General features: G+C 36.4%; 1 pseudogene across 1 annotated transcript; it reads right to left on the bottom strand.

Moving 5' to 3' along the window:
• Positions 1-872: 872 nt before the first annotated feature.
• On the bottom strand, positions 873-2,858 carry LOC145036644 (protein BASIC PENTACYSTEINE2 pseudogene; annotated as a pseudogene). The gene is made up of 2 exons (XR_013678504.1): positions 2,710-2,858; positions 873-1,999 (listed from the first exon to the last, which is right to left on the bottom strand). The product of XR_013678504.1 is annotated as a protein BASIC PENTACYSTEINE2 pseudogene (transcript).
• Positions 2,859-17,595: the final 14,737 nt, after the last annotated feature.

Raw genomic sequence — 17,595 nt, 5'->3', positions numbered from 1 at the left:
ATAGAATTTTTATGTAAGACACGGACCAAACGTGTAACAAAAACAAACAGTAAGAACCTTTCAGGTTAGAAAAATAAGTTAGGGATCAAACGTGCAAGTTACCCTAAACCATAACGATCATTCGTGTAATTTACCCAAAAAAATCACTTTAGTTTAAGGGTGAGCAAAAAGCAAAGTACAAACCGATCATGTGGTTTTTTATTTTGTAAAAATCGAGTATTTACAATGTGGATCGGTTTGCATTATATATTGCATCGAATACCAAAAACCGTACCATATGATCTTTTAAATGTTTAAACATTTCATATTACATATTTAATATTTATAAAATACATTACTCTCTTATGTTTTCTTTCAATTACATTTGACTAAAAAGAAGCCAAGAAACGGGATTTAATTTTCAACTCCAAGTCCCTACCGAAATTTAATATCAAAGCTTACAAAATGTATGTTTGGCCACGAAAATATTATTTTAAATTGTCTCAAATATTTTTTGGTCATATTTTCATATTTTCGACTTATTATAAATTGTCTCAAATATTGTTTGGCCACCGATTTGAAATTTTAAAACCACCCTAACGTAAAAATGCACAAATATTGTGGTTTATAAATCATTATACTTTGAAAAATCTATTAGATATTACCATTGTGTACTTGGAACAATTTCTTTTTTTCATATGTAACACATTATTACTCTAAAAACCTATCAACTATAACAACAAATTCACATTATATTTGAACAATATTACTCTATACCACAAACTAGAAAGCCCCTAAACTAACATGATATTTACAAAATTACCACAACATCAATAAAAAATAAATCATGTCAACCAAACAGTAACAAAAAACTGCAATAACAAGTGAGAGCATAAAAAGAACCATAATTCTACCATTAATAAGAGCCAAGAAACTGACATTTTTTTAGCATAATTTGAAACAATGTTATAGTAACCTCAAACATCTAAATGCTCTGAAAAACTGGGTATCATGATTCATGACCCGAAAATTCATGGATTAACAGAGGTACAAATTACCATTTTAACCTCTGCAAAGGGCCACAGACATATATATACAAGTTAAAACACCAAACAAGTCTTTCAGTTTTCAGTTTACCTGATAGTGACAAACTTATTTGTGCCATGTTTTGCCCAATGTGCCCTTAGGTCAATTGCATTAGCAAAGTTATAGCTTTCAGATCCAAGTTTCTCCAACACTTTCTTGAATGCCCCTTGACTCATCTTCCTCCCTGCAATTCTAGCTCCCCTGCGTTTTGTGCTCATGGGTAGTGGATACATGGATATGGTGGTGGTGCAACAAGCTGATTGCCACCCACCTGCACCCCATCTGTAACACTGTTGTGGGACCCCTGTACATGAACAAACAGGTATAGGAATCCCAGATATATCCATGTCTATTCCATTTATCACCACATCCATATTCCTCTTGATTGATTTTGACCTTTGATTCCCTGTTTCTTTTGGTATAGAAGCTGCTTTTTTTGGTTTCTTAGCTCTTGGTTGTTTTGGAGTAGCACTCACTGTGGCTCCCGCTCCTCTTTTCTTTACAGAACCACCACCACCACCGCCAGTGTCACTGCCGCCAGGTGGTGCTTGGAGGTCTTCAAGGTTCATTCCGAGTTCTTTTGTGGAGTCGGGTGGTGGAGCTGGTGGCATCATGTGCATTGATTGGGAGGTGGAAGTATCGGGGATGATTGAGAAACTAGGGTTTCCTGGAAGCATATGGAGGAGTCTTTCTCTTTGGATCCAACCATCTCTCATGTAGTGAAGTGGAATTGGTGGCTCAGATGGGATTGAAGAGCGATGATATGGTGTCATGTTTGGGTTCATTATGATTGGGTTTTCACGTGAAGAGAGGAAGGGTTTTGTGTCTCTGTGGTCGACTATTGGAGACATTAGTTGTAAACCGAGGTGTTCTTTGAATGAAGGTTCGTAATATCCCCAATTCCGCATGTTTAATCCATCATCATCCATGGGTACTACAAAAAAACACCATACGAACCATATGTTTTGTGTTATTCAAGATAAGATCATAATGCCATTCAGTTTCTAAGGAATTAGATACAGAAAAATTAAGAGGAATAAGCAAAACAGAGACAAACAGAGGCGGCATATTGATCCGATTATTAGAAGAAAAGTAATTTTCGTTCAGATTCAGTGTGAACATGGCGATTCAATCGATACAAAACCTAATTGCATCGACGAACAACAGTTCAGTAATCAAATCGCACCATAAGAAGATGAAAACAGCAAAGACATTTATAGAAATCAGATTCACATCGGAATGAGTCAAATTATCGAATTAAACCCGGATTCGACAACAAAAGCCCCGATTTAAGCTTCTCGGAACTAGATCTAACATAAACGGTGATGAAACAGACAGATCCTGCATAAAATTTGAGATCCACAAAATATGTTTGATAAAAATGCAAAAAGTAACGCATCCAGAGCCAAATACATTCAAACATATAGAAAAGGCAACGGATCGGAGATTAAAAATAGGAAAAAGAACAGATCTTGCGATGAAATTTTGGTGTTGGTTGTATAAACAAGAATCGGTTTGTCGGTGGCTTCCATAAAGTACAATATACACACATATATAACAAAGGGCAAACATTCTTTTGACAATATAGGGAGAGAGAAATGTAACAGTTTGTGTAAGAGAGAGAGAGAGAGAGAGAGAACTTACTTGTGTGTGGGCAAACAGGTCTTTTAGGGTTTTGCCTTCTGGAGAGAGAAGAGAGAGGAGAGAGGAGAGAGGAGAGAGAAAGAGATGTAAGAGAGTGAGGGCTTGAATTTGAGTTTGTATTTGTATTGTCGAATTTAACATCAAATAAAACAAATCTAACCGAGAGAGATATCTCTTTATTCTCCTCGTAGCAGGTCACACCAAACCCTAATCCTAACTCAACTACCTCTTTTTGTTTAAATTTGGATTAATTTTTAGGTTTATATAAATTTGTAAGTGTTTAATATTAGAGATATTCGTAAAATACCATATGTTTTTATAGAATTATGTAATTTATAAGAATGGTCACCTTGTGTGGTGTGGGTTATTTTGGACATGAATACCAATGGGGTTATACTAATTTATATGTCTTCTTTTAAATAAACTAGCAAAATTCCATAAATGGTCCTTATGTTTTTTGGTTTGTATCTAAAATAGTTTATAGTAAATATTTTTTGCATGGATGGTCCCTACAGAGTAAATATTGCACATAAATGGTTTTTATCGTAGATGTCCGTTAGATAAATTCGTTAAGTTGAAAGAATTTTGGATAAAAACAACTTCTGCCATTTTTGGAAACTTACATAAGGACCATTTGTGAAATTTCATTCAAGGACCATTTGTGAAATTTTAAATAAGTTTATTAAATCTTGTATTAATTACCATAAATCAAATAAAAAGGCAAAAAAAACATAGAAAATATAATATTTATATAAATAAATAAGTTAAAACTTATAAATTTTGATCATCATACAAATATATTTTATTTAAAATATAAATATTTTTTTGTTGTGTGGACCTTATCTAAAATATTCAAACTACAATGCATTATTAAATATTTTCGTTTTCTATTTTTCATCTAAAAATATTTGAAGTATAAAAATACCATTTTATTACTTTTTAAATTTTACATGATGTAATTTTTACAATTTATCTTATTGCTCTTATATAGATTGTTGAAGCATGAAGTAACTCTCGTCAGCTAAAAGGATTATTAAGTTGATGCAAAGAGTTGTTTTCTTTTGATATGGCGAAGAGTTTATGAAGATCGGAGATATTGAAGACTTAGCGAAGATTTGTTGGTGATTTGCCTTTTTGTAGAAGCGACGAGTTAGTACAATGATCAGCTTTTTTGACATTGTGAGTTTGGTTGAGTCTGTCAGTTTAGACATCGCAAGCATGGCCGCTTATTGTAACATCCCAAAATTTAAGACCAAAATTTTCATTTTATATAAGTTATTATAAAGCCAATAGTATAATAAACATCCATAATAGCATATCATGTCAAAACCAATGCGTCAATAATCAAAGCATGTCATCATAAAACAATATCAGAGTATAATCCCAAAGATCTTATGTGTGGAAAACATAGTGTGATGCGCTGCGATCGACGGCTCCTTTCCTTTAAAAACAAAATACCTGAAACCAAAACTGAAAACCGTAAGCACGAAGCTTAGTGAGTTCCCCCATCATACCACATACCATACAACAAACATACTGTCGGACAATTCTGGGGTGCCCGACCTACCCATGTCAAGCAGTTCTAGGGTGTTGGACCTACTCATGTCAAGCAATTCTGGGGGGCTTGACTTGCCCATGTCAAGCAGTTCTGGGGTGCTTGACTTACCCTCTGGTTCATCTCAGCCGGCTATGAGAACTATTTCACCCCTACTACTACCACACAATAACATAACATAACATACTGTCAAGCATATATGGGGTGCACGACCTACCCTTCGGTCCTAACGACTGTAACACGAGGACTATTCCCCCTACTGCTACTAACACATAACATCATACAGGCTAGCACATAAAACACATCAGGTAATAGCAAACGTAGATAATTATCGCAAAGACAATCATCTAACAAACAACTCCTACTAGTGGGTCGACATTGTGGTCGTAGACCCACTACTACTGGAAGGTAACTCACCTCACACTGTTGAAGTCCCGCAAACGCAACCCCAACTGCTGGATGATAGGTTCCCGAACTGTCAACATCAAATTTACACCCAATTAATAATACTCCTGCATACATCCCGACAAAGATCCGGAATGATAATTGTACACGTAGAACCCACTCCGCAAGATGCATCCCTCTGTGGGTTCATTAAGGACTTTTTGGCATGCATGATGGCATATACGATCATTAATAACCCAAACACTAGCAAAAAACCAACCCGAGATCTGACTTATCCAAACTCACTCCCAATTCTAAAGCGATACGCATTCCAACATCCATCTAGTAGCATTAGAAGATGACATACCCGCAACATTTAGAGGAGTACTGATCACCTTAAGCTGACATGATCAACCCTGCTACACCTGTAGCAGCCTAAACCCTTGGAGCTACAAACTCCCTTGTGCATTTTCCCGTACGTACTGCACTGACTCCGACCCTGCTTGCCTTTCACCCGATGATCAAAAGTCATGGGTCTCTTCTAGGGACCCTCTACTATACGCACCTAGCACGAACCTCTCTTCTCAAAGTTCTCCAAATCGATCTCGCATCTGCAACTTCTTGAAAATCATATCCTTCGGGGTCGGACACCCTGCCACGCTCATTAACTCACTTGCCAATGGCTAAGCTGCAACCACTGGAACATCCTTTGTCCCCAAATTGGGTCACAAACTTCTCCCCGAAGCTTCTCAAATTATCCAAGGCTCTCACCGATTCAATTATGGATCCTGTGCTTTCAGTAGTACGGGCCTAATACTACCTTCCACACGTATCCATACTTTCCTCAACAATCCTCCCGAATCCTCCAAGTCACTTCCTTAAACTGATGCACCCAAGTCTCACTAATCCTCACTACTAACCCAATGAAACATATCTTAGGCTTTCCTAGGTTCCCAAACTCACCCAATCCTCAGCTGCTAAAAGATTCCTAGTAATGTCAACTAGCTATTGAAGGGTTTTAAGTATTGTAACACTCCTATGGTATACATGCAACCCTAGAAACCTTGGATCTATGTTTTCTCTATTATACATGCAAATTTGATTTTCCAAGGTTCTCAACCTAACTAGCATGTCACGGGGTACTTGTAATATAAAAACTTTAGTAGAATAACATACCTTTTCTTGCTTGGAGTCTTGAGAGCCTAGCACCAATAATGTGGATGCCTCAAGTGAATCACAAATCACCAAAACACCTTGGAAAACTTGAGAGAATAGTATGCACAAGAGAAATCGGCCCACTCTTGTTCACTCACACACTAGTGTCATTTCATGTGCCAAAAACCTCTTTATATAGTATGGAGGATTAGGGTTACATCCATGTAAACCCTAATATCCATGACCTTTTATTTCCATAGGATCCATGGGTTAAAACTCCATGGACTATCCATGCAAGCTTAGCCTATCCTAAATGAACTTGGCCCATTCTCTCTCTCTCTCTCTCTCTCTCTATATATATATATATATATATATATATATATATATATATATATATATATAAGAGTCCATATTTAATTAGTTCCTTTTGATCGCTAAATTAATTGTTGATCAATACTAATTAAATAATATGATTCATATTAATATATTATAACTAATAATATATTAATAAATCACAAATACGCTATTCTCAAAAGATTATACATATAAATTGTTTCGGTGAAGTGCAACCCAAATGACCATGCCGGGTCGGGTCAAGTACATACCAAATATAGTTACGGACTTAGACACATTATCCAATAGTCTCCCACTTGGATAAGTCTGATAACTATAGCTGCAAGTGTGACTTCAGGAACAGACCAACAATCGTAGCTCTTAAAACTCTGTTGAACTATGAAGTGCCATTTTAGATAAGTGATCATATAATCCTCTGTTCTAGATATCAATCAGACAAATACATTGAACAATGTCGTACTTATTGTCCAACAGTTTGTTTCCCGATTTTCGATTTGTTTGACATAGAACTAAACTGAACACATCAATTTGGTTCTGACCGGGCCTGACACATAGGTAAAAACAAAATCATTTAGGGGCCCATATATCGCTTTTAATCCTCCAAGGACTAAAAGGAACATATAAAATTTGACTTATATGCTTGTTCTACTACTTGTTGAATCATACACAAAGGCACGTTTTTATAACATCAAGTTATTGATGCGTTTTCGTACAATCGATGCATAACCAACTCATAGGCAACAACTCATATCTCTAGGTTTGAAGACATATATGATATTACTGTCTCACGATCACTCGAGATAAACTCCATGAAGTGATACAAGTGAGTGTGGGTTTAATCCAATTCTCAGAACTTATGAGCACTCATGAATGTTGTAGCAACTTTTGTCATGTCTAACACATTAGACATCTACAAGCCGAATTCATGACAGTCTTGATTCATACCTACTTCCAACATATGACTGACTGTGGAGAGTTTGAATAAAGTAATTATTCAGGAAGTCAAAACATGCAAAATTGAAACAATAGTAAACAGTTGACACAAGATAGCAACACCTTACTTATAAATAAACAACAACTTTTATTTAATCATCAAATGTCAATTACATTTTACAAGTTTTAGAAATATCTATCTAATCTGTAAAACTAATATCGTCTTTCAACCCGATGCGCCTCGCATGCTGCAAATGTTTAACCTTAGCCAGTCCCTTCGTGAGGGGATCTGTTGGGTTCTCTTCTGATGATACCCTCTTTGCCACGAGGAGTCCTTCTTCTATCTTGTGTCTTATGAAGTGATATTTTCTATCAATGTGTATGGATTTGCCATGATCTCTCGGTTCCTATGCTAAGGCAACCGTACTATTGTTGTCACAGAAAATCTCCATAGGCTCCTTTATAGCTGGTACAACTCCAAGGTATCCGATGAAGTTCCTCAGCCATATCGCCTCCTTCTCCACTTCACTCGCTGTTATGTACGCTGATTCACATGTCGAATCAACTACTATCTCCTGCTTGGAGCTTTTCCATGTAATTGCTCCTCCGTTCCTGGTAAATACCTAGCCCGACTAAGAGCGGAAATTATCCTTATCAGTATGAAAGCTAGCGTCACTATACCCTACTACTCTTAAGTCATCACTTCCACCAAGGTTAAGGACCCAATACTTATTCCCCCGTAGGTACTTGAGAATGTTCTTCACCGCAGTCCAGTGATCCTTGTCAGGGTTCCCCTGATATCTACTGACCATGCTAAAAAAAAGGCCACATAAGGGCGGGTACAAGTCATAACATACATGATCGAGCTAACAACAGAAGCATATGGTAATCGACTTATCTCAGCTATCTCATCCTCTATACTCGGACCCTAAGCCTTGCTCAATTTGGCATTATGCTAGATCGGCAAATCACATTTCTTGGAATTATGCATGTTGAACCTTTTCAACACTTTGTCCGCATAGGTTCTTTGACTAAGTCCAATTAATCTTTTACTTCTTTCTCTGAATATCCTTATCCCTAGGATATAGGTAGCATCTCCAATGTCCTTCATAGCGAAACACTTCCCAAGCCAGGACTTAACCTCTTACAAGGTTGGGATGTCATTTCCCATGAGTAGTATGTCATCCACATACAGTACCAAAAAGCTAACTATACTTCTACTAGCTCTGACATATACACATGACTCATCTTCGCTTCTCGAAAAACCAAACTCTTTGACTTTCTCATCAAAACAAAGATTCCAGTTGCGAGATGCTTGTTTCAATCCATAAATGGATTTCTCAAGCTTGCACACTATATTAGGGTACTTTGTACTGACAAAAACCTCTGGCTGACTCATGTAAACATCCTCAGCCAACTTTCCATTAAGGAAAGAGGTTTTGACATCTATTTTCCATATTTCATAATCATGAAATGTAGAAATGGCTAGCATAATCCTAATATATTTAATCTTTGCTTTGGGTGAGAAGGTTTCTTCATGGTCAACTCCCTGAGTTTGAGTGAACCCTTTGCAACCAATCGCGCCTTATAAGTGTGCACTTTTCCATCCATATCAGTCTTCTTTTTGAAGATCCATTTGCACCCGACCATCTTACGACCTAGTACATTGTCAACCAAGTTCCAAACTTGATTGTCATACATGCACTGAATCTCGTTGTCCATAACCTCTTTCCATTTAGCAGACTCAGAGCCTGCCATGGTTTCCCTATAGCTGTTAGGTTCATCCAAATTTACCAGTGTACTATCACTGATAAATGTATCACATGCCGTAGTAATATGGAAACCATAGTAGTGCTCAGGTGCATTCCTAAATCTAGTGGAACGCCTCAGAGGTACATACTCGTCAGTTGGTTCAACAGGAGTTTCCTCCTCAGGTTGATTGCTAGGGTTTGAGGTTCCTTCGCCACTTGACTCTTGAAGCTCTTCAAGGTCAATTTGACTCCCACTGTTTCCTTGGCTTATAAATTCTCTATCTCGAAAGACCCCTCTCCTTACCACAAAGACCACATTCTCAATGGGTTTGTAGAAGAGGTAACCAAAGGATTTTTGTGGGTAGCCGATGAAAATACACCGCTCACTACGAGGTTGGATCTTGTCCTGAGTCTCATGTCTCACAAAAGACTCGCAACCCCAAACCTTGATGTAGTCTAAGGTAGTGTTTGTTTTTTGTCTGCAGATCTGCGAGACCTCTTTTGTCTGCACCGCGCAGACCACGCGCAGACATTAGTTTTTGCAGACTGTTTGTTTTTTTGAAGACTGCAGACCTAAAAATGTCTGCGTGCCCTCTTCTTGGTGCAGATGTGGACCAGAGTCTTCTAGCATCTTCAGACATCTTCTAGCCTAAAAAAACATATATATCTTTATTTTTTTAAGTTATATTTTTTCCAACTTTATTAATGATAAAAAATTTGAAAAAAAAAATTACAAAACTTAAAAAAAAAAAACACTTGATGATACAAACATGATATTTTTAACAAATTTATTATAATAATAGTCGTTGAAGTTGTTTATATAAATATGAAAAAAAAAGCATAATATATTCTTATATTTTTTTGCCAAAATTTTGTAAAACATTATTTAATACAGTATCATCAATTTCTCGAGAAAATATTTATCGTACGTTTTTAATAGATTTTAATTGAAAAAATCGAAGTTTATTTACATCCATTTATGTATCAAATTCTTTGATCACTAATTATAATGTTTAGTTATAACTTTGCAATCAAAGTTGTTGATTTTTTATCAAATATGTATGTGCATTAATACCATTTTTATTGTTATTTTTATGTAATAATACATAAAAGTTGATCTAGATTTGTTATATATTTATAACAAAGTCGTAAAAATATATAAAAAATTGCTTTGAAGTTTTAAAAAATCAGTTTATTTAGATTTCAGTTTATTTTAATAGCCCGCAGATGTTAAAAAAACAAACACTATTCTTTTTTCAGACTACAGACGTTTGGTCCACCTCTTCTATTGCAGAGGTCTACAGATGTGGTCTGCAGACTGCAGACATTTTGTCTCAGAAAAAACAAACAACACCTAAATTGGGAACTTTCCCAGTCCACATCTCGTGAGGTATTTTGGCAACCTTCTTGGTAGGAACTAGATTAAGGATATGGGCGGCAGTCTCTAAGGCATACCCCCAAAATGAGATTGGTAATGAAGCTCGACTCATCATGAAACGAACGATGTCCAACAAGGTTCGATTACGACTCTCAGCCACACCATTCAGTTGTGGTGTCCTAGGAGGTGTCAATTGTGAAACAATTCCACATTCCCTAAGATAGTCAAGGAACTCTTTACTAAGATACTCTCTTCCTAGATCGAATCAGAGCATATTAATGTTCCTGCCCAGTTGATCCTCCACTGCCTGTTTAAACTCTTTGAACTTTTCAAATGTTTCTGACTTATGCTTGATAGACATAACCATATCTATTGTAATCATCAGTAAAAGTCACATAGAAGCGGTTAGCATCCCTAGTGGCGGTTCTAAAGGGTCCATACACATTTGTGTGTATGAGGTCCAACAAACCTTCACCCCTAGCATACGTACCAGTGAAGGATTACTTTGTCATTTTTCCAAGCAAACAAGACTCGCAACTATCATCCGACTTTAAGTCAAATGACTCCAAGACTCCAACCTTTTGGAGTTTTTAAAACTAGAATTATAAAACATATAAAAGACCCTTTTACAAACCTCAAATCTATGCAATCCTTTTCGAAGAGCATACATACATCTCTTATATGCAGTAGTGGGATAAAGGATAGCTAACTGCTTAGTGTTATCTTTTGAAGGTCGGGGTGTCTTCATGATTTATATAACCAAGTTATAGGCCGATTACACATGTTTTTCAAATTGGACGATTTTATCGGAAATCTTCTGTGATAAAGGATACCTAAGCAAAAGATTTTCGAAGCGTAGATGTGATCAAACATGTCTAATTAAATTTGTTATTAGTGATCTCATACATATAGGAATCATATAGTAAGATATAATTGATAATCGATATCTACCGAGTTGAATTCTAAATGGATGGGATAAATGATACCTTACCATTTATTTGTTTTGAAACTTGGATCCTAGACTTTGATAATTAATGTTTTTGGAAACTAAAAGGGTATTAATTATTAACGAGTTTAAATATTGAAAATACTAAATGAATTGTGTTAAAATTTTGTAGTTAAATAATCCATTCTCGTTACCATGAATTGTCATTTTTTTTAATGAATTAATGAAACAATAACACTAAATACAACTTCAATGAATGGGTTCATGTCTTAAGAGACAATCTTGTAAGAGATATGAAACTGTATACACTTATAGGTCCTAGTCCTAAACTATTTGCTTTGAGCAATAAGGCTAAACATGATACCTAGTAAAGGCATCAATGTGATGCTAAAGATGTTTCTAACATCAAACTAGGAATAATTCAAGGCCCAAAAGAGTCACCTTGTGTGATCTAGGAGACCCATGTTTTATAAACTGGACACTTTTAAGCCCAAGAAATCGAATAAGGTCCATATAGATGGATTTAGTTTCTTTTATTGAGAAACTGGACACTGGAAGAGGAATTGCTCCTCTTATTTGGAAAGAAAGTATAGAAGAGACTACTACTTCAGGTATCTACTAGTTAGAACTCATACTTTTCATATAACACTTACGTACTTGGTACTTAAATGCTAATATATTATTTGTAAATGACTTGCAGATATTTACAGAAGAGTAACCAGATGAGCACAATCAAGTTTGAACTACACTCTCGGAGTCTAGTTTATTATGCTTGGAACATAATGTACTTGTAATATAAAACAGTGTTTGTTTTGGAACAATGTATGTTTTAATTTATCTTGCCAAAATATGTGTCTCAGTTTAATTTATGAATGATTGATTATTTACTTAAATCGTATTTCATAACGACCACCATCATATTCGGAAATGATTAAAATTCTTTTATGATACTAGATCTCCTAATTAGAATTATAAAGTAAATATAAATTTTTTATAAATAACAAGTTCTATATGCAAAATACTTTTGACTTAAACTTTTTCAAAATCAAACTCATATTTTAGATTGTTATCTTTATTATATAAATGACATTCACATATTCCAACTTCAAGAAAGGGATCTTTGAAGGCAAATAGATTTCAAGAAAGGTCATTTTTCACATATTCCAACTTCAAGAAAGGCATCTTTAAAGGCAACTTTTAAAAAAACTTGTTATAAGAGGATTTTCTCATAATCATGTCATTGACTATGGTCCTTATCATACTCATGAAGAGTAAGTTCTTCTAAAGTACCCATAGAATGTTTTTCTAAAGTAATTATGAATTATAATTGGATTATGACTTCACCGTGGGATGAAGAGTAAGTTTTGTTGGAATGATGTAACACCCCAACTCCTAGATATAAGTTTTAAAGTTTTTATATTCATTATTATAGACCTACTCGACGAATTAACTGCCCTAACTCGTCGAGTAGAGACTGATCAGGTCGCGTGGTTTACGGAACCTATTTGACGAGTTAGAGGACCCAACTCGACAAGTAGAGGCTGTGCATTAAAACTCTAATTTTTAGGGTTTGCATCCTATTTAAAGGACCTTAAGTCTTTCCTTCCAGCCTCCTTACCACCCTTTCACGTCCAGAAGAAAACCCTAATCAATCTAACCCTATTTTGAGTGTGGCTGAGGTTAAAAGTGTGTGTTTAGTGCCATTCTTGAAGAGGCTTGAATAATTAGAGGCTTAGAACGAGGAGAAGCTTGTAGATCCAATATCTACACCATGTTGGCATCCAATTGAAGGTAAAATGTCTTTACCTTGGCTTTCTATTTCCCAAATCTCTTAATTTAAGAGTTTAGGGCCATTTCTAGCCTATCCTTGAAACATTTCTGGTTTTGAGCATTATTCAAAGTTGTAACTTTAGATATGGACACTTTTAGGCCCTCATCGACATAAAACCTCAAGCTTTATGAAGCTTAGGCGCTTCTCCATTCCTTAAACCTCTTCTAAGGCTACTTTTGAGTGTTTTAGCTTCGTGGAGCCTTGCATACACGTAAAGTTAGCAACTTTTCGTGGTTTGGAGCCTTGGTTTCACTTTAAAGCGTCTGAATGAGAAAAGGCCTGAAGGGACTTGACGAGTCGGATGAGGGTTTCCCGGTTTCTAGATTATGCATGGACTCGACGAGTTAGTAAGATGACTCGACGAGTTGGTTAGGGTTTTTCCCGCTATTATGGATGTTGCATGGACTCGACGAGTTACTTGGTAACTCAGCGAGTTGACTGGGGCTTTCACGACTTTCTGAGTTCTGAAGGAACTCGACGTGTCTGTAAGCTACACTCGACGAGTTAGGTCAACATGGACTGTTGACCTTAATCGTTGACTTTGACTTTGACCAAGGGTTGACCAATTTGACTTCTGAGGGTACTTTGGTAATTTGGGTGTTTATGAAAGTGGATCATTAGATGTTGTAGGTGTTGCTGTTTGGAGCCGTGTTTCGGGAGTTTGATATTTCAGTTTCAATCAACATTGTGAGGTGAGTTGTCCTCACTATACTAACAAAGTCGAAGGCACCAATATCGGCCCTTCTCTTTGGATTGTTATCCTGGTTATTGTATGATGATATGCTTAGTGTTCTTTTAGGTCAGTATCATGCTATATAGGATGATGCTATGTTCAGTGACCTGTTAGGTTGGTATCTTGGTTTATAGGATGATATTATGATTAGTGATATGTTAGATCGGTTTGACTGTTTGTATATGCTAGTGTAACGCCTTTGTTTATAGGCTAGGCATTAATATCGATGTAATAGTCTAGGTTAACCTTTGTAACTCATTTTGAAAATAATAAGAATGTATTATTTGAGTATTATGTATTTTATAATTAATTGAATTAAAAATAAATGAATTAAGAATAAAAATAAGCGTAATAATAAAATGTTAGATAAACCCGATATCTATGAATAAACTTGTAGTGGTAGTGACGAGGTTTCCGAATATATAAAGAATACTGAAATTTGAGTTATAATGAAGGAGTTATGATCTGTCAAAGTTTCGCGACAGAACCGGTATGACACTACGCGACGTAAATAGTGAATTTACGATATAGCGATATTTAGCCTTAGTGATTTAAACGAAAGTCTTAGAATGCGTTAAACCAAGAGCGTCCATAAAAAGAACGTCTAAATCTGACTTCATATGAGGAAGTTATGATTTCTCGCAGTTTCGCCTTAGCGGTATGCAACCCAAATCTCGAAATTGAGGTCGAGTGATATTTGGCCAAAACAATCTAAACAAGAATCGAAGATATCGTCGATAGTAATGCAACGGTAAAAAGATAGACGAAAACAGACGTTAGATGAAGAAGTTATGAATTTCTAATGGAATTTTCGTGTACCGGCATACTAAAAATAATATAAAAAAAAGTTAAATTCAAAATTAGCCGACAGAGTCTAAACGAGAGTTGTAGAGCATAATCTCACCTACGCGTAGATATAAAGAACGTAGAAGACGAAGCTCGTATGCAAAATATATGAATTTCTGAAGTTCGGGGCACGAACTTCCACCTATGTCAAAGCTCACGACGTGAGCAAAAGTGGCTCATGACGTGAGCAGGTGATGGACGTCTTCCAGGGCAAGTGGCCATGACGAATGCAGTGACATATTCGAGCTCATAATGTGAGCATAAGTGGCTCACGGCGTGAGCATGGTTTTTCAGCCCCTATAAATAGAAGTCGTGTCCAGCCGAATTGGTTGCTCAAGTTCTCTCCTCTTGCTCCTTATTACCTCGATTTACGTGTAAGTTATACCCCAGAAGCCCTAGTATCATCCCGAATCCCGAAGCAAGTCCCGAGCAGAAAAGAGTTTCCGATCCGAAGCTTTGCCCGCGAGAAGCTCAGTGTGTGAAGATATCCCAAATTCGTCGAAGAGTTACTGCTTTTAGAGCCGTAGTGTTGTCCGATAATCATCTGATCAGGTGAGTGCATAGTCCCTTTCATATACACGATTTTAATACAAGTATTGATGGATGTATTAGATATATGATATGAGTAAGTGTTTAGTTGCTTTCTGATAATACACATATATGAATTATACTCTATGAAATACGTGCTATGTGATTATATACTATTTATTATGTGGTATGAGTATTGAATGAACATGTTATACATGTTTTAAGTTGTATATAAACAAGTATATTTTATCTACAAATATGTTGGGTAGAACATAGGTAGATAGTGATGTGTGATGAAATAAAAATGATGAGAGGCTTCGATATGATTGTGATCTAGTTGTCCAGCAGAATATGGATGACGACCACAAACTTTTCTAGACAGTTCAGTGGAACGTTGGCAGGCTCATAACCTGTAGGTGTAGTGAACTTGGGTGTTCATTTGCTGCATTCTATCCCCTTCATGGTTGCCTTAGGACATTCATTGCTGAGGAAACCCCTTTGCAGTAGTGTCCGTCCCGATGAAAATCCTAGATTAGGTCCCTTGTAATAGTTGTTGTCATAGGGACGTAAAGTGAGGATAACGGGAATGGGTAACCGGGTTATTGTTGGTTAGTGAAATTAAATATAACTATTTATTGTGTGTTGAAAACCCTATATGCTCACCAGGATCCGAAGCCTGACCTACTCAATTTCATTTGTATTATAGGTAGTGGCACTAGGGCATAAGATGGATGAATCATCAAGTTATTTTGTTTATAGGTCTGTAGTTGTATATAACTGTTGTAAGGCTTATAATGTGTCGTTTATGCTTTTAGTTTGTATCGGAACATGACATCCCGAGTTTTGGTATATAATGAAAAATACATTTCTTTATGAAAAGCTTTGGTAAATATTATACTATCATATTTTGTTTGTGAACAAATTCCGCAACTCTTTTAATCAAAGGATTACTCTGAAATTATTTTAAAAGCATAAATTAAACCGGTCTTTTCTGGCCGTGATTTTGGGGATATCACAGCTTGCATTGTTATCTATGTGTTGATTGTGTTTGGGGGTGGGTTGAGGCGGACCTTCTTTGTGCTGTATTCCAACATACCCAGGGTGGCCCGGATAGACTGTAGGCCCGGTAAGGCATATCAGTCAGGTCGAAGGCCCGGAGAACGGTCCAGACAGTCTGAAGGCCTGTGTGGGCGGACCAGACACGTTGAAGGTTATGTGAGTGGGCCAGATAGACTATAGGCCCGATGAGGGCAATCCAATCATAATGTAGAATCTATATGTATGTTGTTTGTTATTATATGGTTATGGTTTGTATGGCATTCATATTTTGGGGGAACTCACTAAGCTTCAGGCTTATAGTTTTGGATTTTATTTCATGTACTTCGAATGATCTCGGGAAGGTGAAGGCGTGATCATGCACACCTCCTCACATTTTTATGATTTGATTTCTGGGATACTCTGATATGAAACTATTTTGAAAAGATTTTGTAATAAATAATGGTTTTTGAAGGTCTGAAAAAGTTTTAAATTGGCTAGAATTTTATGGATGTTACAAATGAGGTCCAACCAAAACAAAATGACACAATATACTACAATATAAGAATGCACTGCTTTATAAGTTGAAATCTAATATGATTGGATGAATGAGTGTGACAACCGTCAAATTTCGGTTAAGTCAAAGTCAACTAAAGTCATCAAGTCAAACCATTTGACTCAAATTGCCCATGAGTACTAAAATTCACATTATGAAACTTCTACATAACTCTCTATGCTAATGAGAAATCATAAAGCAAAAAGTGCGAACATCTAGATCTCCTTAACCTAAAACTGTGCTACGTGGCGAGCCAAACCGATAAAACAATGTTGCATACTCATCGGGAGTGTGTAAGATCCTAAAACAAGGCTTAACAGGGTTTACAAACCTTGCCTTGCGAAGCTAGACACTCACAAATGCCACACTCGAAACCTCTCTCAATCGTTATCACTCTACCTCTCTCTATTTGAAATCTCTCTAAGTATGTGAAACCTCTCCCAAAAATCTTTTTGTATGAGAAATCTCTATAAGTATGTTAAATCTCTCCCAAGTCTCTCTAAGTATGTGAAATCTCTCCCAAATCTCTCCAAGTATGTGAAATCTCTCTCGAATATCTCTCTGTATGAGAAATCTCTCCAAATATGTGAAACCTCTCTCAAATATCTCTTTGTATGAGAAATCTCTCCAAGAATGTCAAATCTCTCCCAAATCTCTCCAAGTATGTGAAATCTCTCCCAAATCTCTCTCAAAAGCTTCCCGTAACTTTTTAGAATCATTCGGGTCATTCCGACCCTTAACCGGGTCAAAAACGGCTTAAAACGGGATAAAAACGAGAAAAATGGACCTTAGGAACCGAAACCCTCTTATAAGAGGCGAAGTTCCTTAGGACCCGAAGGTCCTCTTAGGGACCGAAAGTAAGAGGACCGAACCCGAGCAGGAGGAACCGAACCCAAGAGCA

This window comes from Lactuca saligna, chromosome 3 (genome assembly GCF_052625555.1).
Source record: "Lactuca saligna cultivar CGN05327 chromosome 3, ASM5262555v1, whole genome shotgun sequence".
Lineage (NCBI taxonomy): Eukaryota > Viridiplantae > Streptophyta > Magnoliopsida > Asterales > Asteraceae > Lactuca > Lactuca saligna.
Note: the sequence above shows the minus strand (reverse complement) of the source record. Positions and strands in the feature narration are given on the sequence as shown.